Genomic DNA, 8,682 nt, shown 5'->3' on the forward strand with positions numbered 1-8,682 from the left:
TACACACACGCACACATAGGACAAGGCAGAAATCTTTCCAAGAGGTCCCAAGGCAGTACAGAGGCCATCTGCTCCTACCCCAACCTCAGGGTCCTACAAGCACAGCCAGAACATTCCTCTTCTCCCCAACCCCCTCCGTCTTGACAATGTAGTTCTCCTAAAGGATCTCTCTCACCTCCCACTGTAGGGGACTCCCCCCTTCTCCTCTCCCCTTTCTCTCCATGTAGGTCTTTCCATGTTGGTTGGGACCTGGGTCTCTGGTGATTAAAGTTTATGGTGGTCTTGACTGGTCACCCTCCCCTCACTGCCCAGACCCAGTCTCTGTCTCCTTCTTTGTCTCTGATTCTACTGAATCAGCCTCCCCATTTGCACCAGGGTGTGTGGGAGCAGTGTCTTCCTCACATCCTCCATCCTGTGCCCAGTACACCAAAAAAGATTTCTATAGTTCATTTAAACTTGTCTGATCCTGCTCTCCTCCCACACCTTGGTCAAGAGTGGTCCTGGCCCCTTCTTCCTGTATATCTGTTTGTATTGGGAGCGAGGGGTATGTCAGTGTGCTCCCCAATTTCTACTGTAGGACTCTACTTTTTTCTGTACTGTGTCAGCGATTCCAGTTCACCAGCTGCTCCTCAGAAACCCTATCAAGGTCACTATGAGTCAAAACTGATTCGATGACACTTAACAACAACAAATGTACATGGGGGTTCAAAAGTCTGTGGGGAAATATCTCTTCATTCCATTGTTGCATGAAACTTTTTGTTTTGTTTTGTTTTTAAGTTTTTGTTGTGAATTGAGTGGTAGTTTACAGGGGAAAACATCCGTTTTACACTTATCATTTCATTGCAATGATTACAATCTCCTCCATGTATTTGCTTCTATTCCCTCTGTTTTTGTTGTTTGGGGGGGGGGTCACATATACAAAAACAATCAGAAATATATAACCATTTAAACAACCGAAGGGCACATTCTGCAAGCCTGCCTCCTGACTGCCAGCACACAGCCTTTCTCATTCCATGAGTCTAGAGTCCTCAACTGTTCTCTCTCTCTCCACATCCTCATCTCTGCCTCCATCTCTGGTGTCACTGTATACCTGAATAGGGTCCCAAATTCGGCTCGTGTTCTTCTCCCTTGATGGTCCTAGGGTCCTTTGTTCTTGGACTGTAATATTAACTGTTGTTGTTAGGTGCCATAGAGTCAGTACTCACTCATAATGACCCTATGCACAACAGAATGAAACACTGCCCGGTCCTGGGCCAACCTCACAATTGTTGTTACGTTTGAGCCCATTGATGCTACCACTTTGCCAATCCATCTCACTGTGAATCTTCCTCTTTTTCTCTGACCCTCCACCTTACCAAACATGATAATATTGAAAATATCATGGCTTGGGTCAGGCGCACCTTAGTCCTCAAGCTGACATCTTTGCTCTTCAAGACTTTAAAGAGGTCGCCTTAATTTTAGTGTACTCAAATTCATCAGATTTTGTTGGGGGAGAGGAGGAATTTATGGTTTGGGCTTTCGAAAGTTCGTTTAAATCTCTTGTTACCATCCTGAATTATAAAAATATTCTCTTACTTTGTCTTTTAATTACCTTATCATTTTGCTTTCCATATTTACACCATTAATCCATCTAGAGACCACCATTGCAATAGTTCTAGGTAGGAATCCAGTTTTTTTTTTTACCCCCATAAAGTGCTACCTTTCCCAACACTATCTATTGAACAATTGGATTTACCGTATGTTAATTTCTTACGCATAGTGTGGATTCTGACTCATCATGAGTGGCCCCATAAAACAGAGTAGAATGGCTTGTTGTTGTTGTTGTTAAGTGCCATGGAGTCGGTTCTGATTCATAGTGACCCTGTATAGGGTTTCTGAGGAGCGGCTGGTGAGTTTGAACCACTGACCTTGTGGTTCAAACCTATCTCATCATGCAACACCACACCACAACTCCTCAGGGTTTCCAAAAGTGTAAATCTTGATGGAAGCTGACTGCCTCATCTTTATCCCAGGGAGTCGATGGCAGGTTACCAGCCAGCCCAACACCTAACCCAGTAAGCAAGCACCAGGGCTTCTAAAGTTTTTAAAGCTATCAGATTTCTTAACTGCTGCTTCCATGGACAAGAAATCTATGGATGTAGCACATCCATCAAATCTGCTGCAAAAGATTTCTTTAAAGTTTTAAAAGGCCAAGGTGTCAGTTTGATGACGAAGATGTGCCTGGCAGCCACCATACTCATTTCAGGCACCTCATATGCATGTGAAAGTTGGATAGTGAAGAAAGGAAGACGGAAGAAGCCTTAGATCACTGGTGGAGAATACTGGATGCTATGGACTGACAAAAAAATGGCCAAATCAGTCTTAGGCGAAATAGAGCCAGAATGTTCCTTAGAAGTGAAGATAAGTGAGGTTTTGGTCGCTTTTACTTGGAACACATCAACAGGAAAGAATAATCTTTAGAAAAGCATTTCATATTTGGTAGAGGCCAAGGTGGGACAAAAAACTGCCAATAGCCCTGAGGAGGCCCCCCCCAGTGGTTCATTGTTCTGTTGTTATACGTGTACATGAGATTACCATGATTGAACTAACTCAAAGGCGGGAAACAGCAAATAGATACCTGGGCCTTCTTGTTGTTCTGTGTTCTCTCCCTCTGATTAATTTGTCTGTTCTTGTATCACATTGCTTTTTATTTTGATGGTGGGTTGATACACTGGCAGCAATAAGTTTCCAAGATAATGACGGGATGCTGGCACAGAACCGGGTGGTGTTTAACGCTGGTGTGCAGGGGGTCGCTATGAGTCAGAACTGCCGGCATCTGTCTCTCTCCCAATCAATCCCACAGCACCTTCTTTACCCAGCAAGCTAGGTAAACACAAAATCCGCTCCTGACTATTACGTACAATATTCGTTGTATATTTTCAGCATACATCTTGCATCAAGTTTAGGAATTTCCCTTTTACTTCTAGCTTGGTTAGAATCTGTATCATACGTGACAGGTCTTATCAAATTACTTTTGCACATTGATTGATGCTTCACATGTAATGTAGAGAACTATGTTGCTAACTATTCTAATGAATTCCTGGAATAAATTCTACTTGATCATGAGATTTTTTATTATTTATTTATTTATTTTTAAGAAAAAAAAAGTCTTTGTTATTTATTAAGTTAACCTTATATTAACTGCTATTTTAGTTCCGTAGCAATAGGGCCTTTTGCAAACATAATTTATTCTTTTTTTCTTAAATGTTTTATTGTGAATTATGTGATAGTTTACATGGGAGAACATTAGTTTTACATTCATTCTATTGTATATTGTCTCATTGCCATGGTTACAATCCCCTCCATGCATCATCAACCAACCAAAGGGTAGACCCTGCAATCCTTCCCCGTACCCCCCAGGTCTTCAGCACACAGTCACTTTCCCTCTCTGGATCTAAAGTCTCCAGCTGCTCCATCGCTCCATGTCATCATCTCTGGCTCCATTTCAGGCATCACTGGCTCTCTGGGTAGGGTCCCGCTCTCTGCTCTTCTCCCTTGATGGTCCTAGGGACCTCTGCTCCTAGACTGTAAAGCTAATCACTCCCCTCCTTGCTGTAAAATGTCTACCTTTACATTTCCAGCCCTCACCATCAGTCCTGACAACAGTTATTCACTATTGTATCACAAGAGACCCATCTGCATTTCATTGCATCAGCCCCGCCTAGTCAGATTGAATACTACACACTGGAGATTCTACCTTCCTCCAGGCTTTCTGGATCTAGGTTCCCTAGTATTTATTTTTTAGCTTTTTATTGTGAACTGAGTGAAAGTTTGCAGACAAGATTTACATTCAGCTTTACATTCAACAAATTCTACACTTGTTTCATCTCAATGATTGCAACCCCCTCCCTGCAACAAAAGTGATCCTACTTCCTCCCTGTGGCTCCCTGTTTACATCTTGTATTTCACAAACGAACAAAGCAAAAATATTTTATGTACATATACAAAACAGCAAATATATATTCATTTAAATGTCCAAAGGGCACATTCTGCAAGCCAGCCTCCTGCCTGCAGGCACACAGCCTTGCTCAGTCCATGGGCCCAGAGCCCGCAGCTGCTCTGTCTCTCCAGGCCACCGCCTCTGCCACCATCTCTAGGTAAGGTCTCACACTCCACTCATGCTCTTCCTTCCTGATGGTCCTGGGATGGTCCATTCCTGGAGTAAAAGATTAACTATTCCCCCCTTTTAGTTACACATCTTGTACAATTACAGTTGTGACAATCATAAATTAATCCTATAAGCAATTGCTCACAATTAAATAATAAAATCCTGAGATATTATTGTTGATACAACTTTGTGCATTTTGTTTAGGACTTTAGCATCTATGCTTATAAGTTAAGTATTTGCTTATTTTCTTGCTCTGTCCTTAACTAGGCTAGGAATCAAAATTCTAGTAGTTTCATAATATTATCTGGGGAGCTCCTGTGTGTTTTTTCTTTCTTTTTTGTATTTTGTTGTATTCTGTCAGTAACTTTTTTCTTAATCAGTTTTGCCAAGCTAGCTGCTATCTTTTGAAGAATCAGTGATTTGATTCATCTTCTCTATTACTGTTTGGGTTTCGTCCGCATTGAATTGCAGTCTTTATTCTTAGCTTTATTCCTTCGCTTTCATTTCTCTTTTCTCTTTTTTTTTGAGACAGAGAGAATTCATCAGAACCATCTCTCTACTTCTCATTTCAGCAGGATACGTGAGGCAGTTCCTCCCATCTAATCTGGATAGTTTCAACTCTTGGCTTCCATACTTAATATTTCTTTTTTCCTTCTTAATTTCCTGTTTCATATTGACAGTAACTTTTCTTATCTCCTTGTGTATTTCTAGTCTCTGCTTTTTCTGTGTCCGAGGCCCATCAAGTCTGCTTCTGATGTGTCTCCTTCAAGCCTGTGCACTGCTGTCTCAAGTGAAATTGGTCCTTCTGTCAGGTGAATGTCAGCCTTGGTTTCCAGAGGAAGGGAGGTGAGCCCCAGACACCGCCTGACCTCCATCACTTCCCTCCCTTTTGCTATCTGGCCAAGCAGCATCTGCGATGAGGACTTTCTTTCCAGCTCTGTGGACAACACAGCGTGTTAGGAGGCAGCTTCCCAGTTTTCATTGGCCAGTATTCTCCAACACCTCGTCCCAGCAGAGCTTTGGTGGCCCTGATATAACCCCGGCAAAGCCTGAACTACAGCCAGCCTTGAGCAATGATGGCAATGGTGGGAGCCAATGTGAACTGCTTCCCTCTGGAATCCTCTTATTGCCGCCTCCAGTCCACTCAACCCTGTCCACACACTGAGTGCACACACCTGCATACACAGAGACACACACACTTCTCTGCCCAAACACATACCGCACACAGCCCTACATGTACCTACATAGACACCACACACATCCTTGTTGTTGTTGTCAAGTGCCGTTGAGTCGATTCCTACCCATAGCGACCCTGTATAGGGTTTCCAAGGAGCAGCTGGTGAGCTTGAACCGCCGACCTTGCAGTTCAAACGGCTTTGCAGTCTGGCACATTAACCCACAGCGCCACACCAGGGCTCCTTATGCATACGCAAATACACCTACACAGACAGAGACACACACACATCTCTATACAAAGACACATGGACATCTGCATGCAAAAACAACACAGAGACACACCTACACCCCTGTACACAGACACACACAAAGATTCAAAAATAGCTATGGGTCTTCTAGAAGGGGATGTGTATCATTTTTTGGTATAATTTTGCTTTTTCTCCGGAAATCTTTGTTTCTCTCTGCAGTGTCCTCAGGCTTGGTATCAGAGAGCAAGCTGGCAGCATGTGCTAGTTCACATCTAGACCTCAGTTCTCATACTGTGACCCTTGGGCACAATCCTACCTGTCTGTCACCTGCTTTTATAAATAAAGTTTTATTGGAACCCAGCCACACATGTATTTATTGTCTTAGTTCTACTTTTGTAAAGGCAAACTTGAGTGCTTACAACAGATATTTGTTCCTCAAAAGCTTAAAACATTTACTTTGTAGAAAAACTTTGCAGACCATAGTCTGATCTAGACCCTGGTCCAACCTAGAGTTGCAGCCCTATCTAGTTTACCTTCACCAAGAGAGTTGCTATGGAGCACTCCCTAGCAACAACATCCATAGCAACGCCATGTCCTCCACTTGTAATGCGTAGCACCTCCCTGACATCCTAACAATAATTAGTGATTTCAGTTCAGTCCCGGTGTGGCACTATGGGTTAATGCACTGGACTGCATGGGTTGGTTTTAACCATAAGGTCAGTGGTTCAAGCTTACCAGCCACTCCTTGGAAACCCCACACAAGGTCACTATGAGTCGAAACCGACTCAAAGGAATTTAACAACAACAACAATCCAGTGTAGGCGCCATGGAGTCGTTCTTGAAATGTATCGCCCCACAGGTGAGCTAGTGCAGTACAGTGAATTGCTTAACATGGTCCTTCTAACTGTAGTTATTGTAATTCCTACTAAATAAATGACTATGTGGGACTAGACAGACAAGCTACCTGTGACCCACCAAAAGGGGTTGGATTTATTATTGTTATTAGGTGCCATCAGGTCAGTTCTGACCCATCATGAGCTTATGCACAAAAGAACAAAACACTGCCCGATCCTGGACCAACTTCACAATTGTTGCCACGCTTGAGCCCATGGATGCTGCCATGTGCCAATCCATCCTGTTTGGGGGAGGGGGACTGTCTCCCTTTTTTTTGCAGACCCTCCACTTTACCAAGCATAATGTCCTTCTCCAGGAACTGGTCCCTCTTGATGATATGTCCAAAGTATAAGAGACCATCTTGGCTTCTAAGGAGCATCTGGTTGTACTTCTTTCAACATAGATTTCTTTGTTCTTCTGGCGGTCCATGGTACCTTTCATATTCTTCTCCAACCCCATAACTCTAATGCATCATTTCTTCTACACTCTTCCTTATTCATTGTCCAACTTTCACACGCATATGAGGCGATTGAAAGAAAATACCATGGCTTGGGTCAGGTGCACTTTAGTCCTCAAACTGACGTCTTTGCTCTTGAACATTTTAAAGAGGTCTTGTGCAGATTTGCCTAATGTAATACATCATTTGATTTCTTGACTGATGCTTCCATGAGGGTTGATGGTGGATCCAAAGAAAATGAAGCCTTTAACTACTTCAATTTTTTTCTCCATTTTTCTTAATGTTATTTACTGGTCCAATGATGAGAATTTTTCTTTTCTTTGCATTGAAGTGCAAACCATACAAAAGGCTGTGGTCTTTGATCTTCATCAGTAACTATTTTAAGTCCGCTTTGCTTTCAGCAAGCAAGGTTGTATCATCTGCATGTCACGGGTTGTTAATGAGTCTTCCTCCAACCCTGATGCCACGTTTTTCTTCATATAACCCAGCTTCTTGGATTTTTTGCTCAGTATACAGACTGAATAAGTATGGTGAAAGAATACAACCCTGGCGCACACCTTTCCTAATTTTAAACCATTCAGTGTCCCCTTGTCCTGTTCAAACGACTGCTTCTTGGTCTATGTACAGGTTCCTCATGAGCACAATAAAGTGTTCCTCAACCGGATAATGAGCGGAGGATGGAAGAGTACAAGATGCCTAATAGTAAAATCTTACATTGCTTAGAAGAGATTGTTGGTGGATTTACAGTTGTCCAAGGCAATGCTGATGAGGATTCAGAAGGAAGTGAGAAGCGCTTTAACACCAAAGATAGCAAAAATGAAAACACAATATGGATAAACAGGACAAGAAAGTAAACACAGTTACCACTGTTGTTGACTTTGACCATATAGAGTTAGTGACAAAAGCTAGTCAATGGAAATGGGAAGAAAGAGTAACAGCAACATCTTCACCTTATAAAGAAGAACATTCTAAGGCAGTAATTGGTTTACAGTATAAGAAACGAAGCTGTTTTTAAATAGAATTCCAGTGGAAAAAACACTAAATAAGAAGGACCGAATGACTATTGCCATACTAGCTAATTGAGAAACTGAACACAGTCTAGATTATGTTAGGAGGCGGCCGCAACCTGAATAAGATCTATGTGGTCACCCTATCAAGCAGAAAACCAATAGACAAACAGCCACAAATGATGGGCCAAGATATAACCATCTAAGCACATTATTTAAAGTTAAAGAGGAAACCACCAGCAGAAGCAGATAAAACAGCTGAAGTGTTTGTCTCTGGGGGTTGGAATGAGGAGTCAGAAGGACTAGTATTTCTATTCAAGGGTAATATTTCTATTCCTCTGTACAGTTTGGAGTCCTAGTGTGGCGCTGTAGGATAAGCACTGGGCCCCAAGATCGATTTGAACCACAAGGTTGGCAGTTCAAATTCACCAACCACTCCTTGGAAACCCTATACAGGATTGCTATGAGTCAGAACTGACTCGATGGCACTTAACAACAACAATTTGACTTTTTAAAGACTGTGTTCTAATTATTTTTGTTAAATTATTTTGAATGTTCTAAGAATGTCTACTATATTGTTGACATAGAGAAGGCTGGCTGCCCCTCATGAAGAAAACTTCTGCCAGTGGGCTGTACAAACAGCTTCTGCACAAGCATTCCCAGCCTAGCAGCATGCCCTGCAGATGACTTGTGCCAGTCCCTACAATTGTGTGAACTACTTCCTTGAAATAACTCTCTTCACATGTGACCTAC

This window comes from Chrysochloris asiatica, unplaced genomic scaffold (genome assembly GCF_000296735.1).
Source record: "Chrysochloris asiatica unplaced genomic scaffold, ChrAsi1.0 scaffold00040, whole genome shotgun sequence".
NCBI lineage: Eukaryota > Metazoa > Chordata > Mammalia > Afrosoricida > Chrysochloridae > Chrysochloris > Chrysochloris asiatica.